Source organism: Ostrinia furnacalis, unplaced genomic scaffold, assembly GCF_004193835.3.
Source record: "Ostrinia furnacalis isolate ACB-3 unplaced genomic scaffold, ASM419383v2 OfSCF3271, whole genome shotgun sequence".
NCBI classification, from domain to species: domain Eukaryota; kingdom Metazoa; phylum Arthropoda; class Insecta; order Lepidoptera; family Crambidae; genus Ostrinia; species Ostrinia furnacalis.
Window position 1 is genome coordinate 125,056 of NW_021133510.1, and position 1,766 is coordinate 126,821.

Genomic DNA, 1,766 nt, shown 5'->3' on the forward strand with positions numbered 1-1,766 from the left:
GACGAAATTCTACGTGCTCGGCGACGATAAATAGAGAGAGAGAAGGAATAAAACATCAGTAAAATAATAATTAAATAAGTAAATAATATCCCATCAAAAACAATACTTGTCAAAAAAACCAAGTCTCGCAACTCAGTTGTTCTACGGTAAAAAGTTGTGAGATCCATGTAATACCAAGTCCAGTTCATTGGATATTAGTATGTATCATCTGTGATAGGTTTCGTTTGTGTCCGCTACTTTTCGAAAAGTGGGGCAAAAAGTTCCCAATGTCATTTATGATGATGCTGTAGTCCGGTCGCCGAGCCCGTACGACGGGGACGACGGGCGGGCCGTCACAGTGAGTGAGCGAGCGCGACAGCAATATAATTAATTTCGCGCGAGCGATAAGGATGGGTAGCATGGTGTCATTGGACGAAATTCTACGTGTTCGGCGCGGCGACGTGATAAAGAGAGAGCGAAGGAATAAAACCTCAGTAAAATAATAATTAAATAAGTAAATAACGACGCAGGCCGCTACCAATCGATCAACATGGAAAGCATTGGGGGAGGCCTATGTTCAGCAGTGGACGTCCTGTGGCTGAAATGATGATGATGAAGTAAATAATATTTTGCCACCTAGGTATATTTTGTGCCAGCACGGTATTATTACTCGTAAATAAATAGGTAGGTGCTATTATTATCGCGAGTGACGCGCAAACGAATGCAAGAAAAAACCTAAACCTAAATCACACCGATTAAAATGTAGGCTTATTTTTGAATAAAATACGATACGAGTAGGTACGAAAAACTAAAACTGGATTTTGTATTTTTTACGAACAATTAATTTGATATTTATTTGACTGCTCCAGAAGGAGGGTTATGTTTTTTTACTTAATAATTATTTCTGAATATTTTTATTGAAAAAATAAGTTTTCTATTTATATCTATCTTTATTACTGCATGTTTCGATATTGTCTTGTTTTATATACCTAATAAAATAAAACAAATAAATAAAACAAACAAAAAGCTTTAAGATGATAAACTCGTTGCGGGACACGAACCCACGGTACTGAACACGGAGCGTCAGCTGTGATCATTGTGCTACTTGGACATTATTATACCATGTCGAAATTTTCAATAGCGTCTCTAATCTGTTTTTTGCTTAGTTACATGTCTTCATAAACAAAGCAGTAAACGTATTGGCTTTAGCGCCATCTTTTGACCTAGCACGCCAAATAAATACTCCGCTCAAGTTGCTAGAAAGCATTAGCGGGTCGCGAACCGCGGGACGGTCAAGTCCGCTGCGGCACACTAGCGCGATCTGTTATCACCAGTAGGCAACACACGAGCCAGAGCATTTTCAAGACTTAGGTCGGCCACATTTCGAGTATGGGATGATGCATCTGTACTAGTATTATATTATCTGTGGCTCGGGCNAAATTCAATATCTACGGTTTCGTAATGCCTACGCAATTTATTTAGAGACGTAATAAAAAATTTATAGGTACATACCTATTACTACTTCGCTTCGCTTCAGTGGAAATGCACCCTAATATTGAATATGAATAGGTGTTGTAAATAAAACTCACTGATCAATTTTCCTGGTTTTAATTCCTAAATTATGATTTGCCATCACACTTTAGATTCATTGATTTTACTTATTCACACTTTTACCTATTTTGAATGTTGTTATTTAAAGTTCCTAGGTTATTATTACACTAATCACAATACATTTTGAACGTCAAGCCTTTGTTGAATGTTCACGTAAACACTGTCTTGCACTATCT

The 1,766-nt window shown here is 37.5% G+C and overlaps 1 long non-coding RNA gene across 1 annotated transcript; it reads left to right on the forward strand.

The window, feature by feature from the left end:
- Positions 1-282: 282 nt before the first annotated feature.
- Positions 283-706, forward strand: LOC114357624 (uncharacterized). Its single transcript, XR_003656316.1, has 2 exons — positions 283-493; positions 598-706. It is a non-coding gene; the product is annotated as an uncharacterized LOC114357624 (long non-coding RNA).
- Positions 707-1,766: the final 1,060 nt, after the last annotated feature.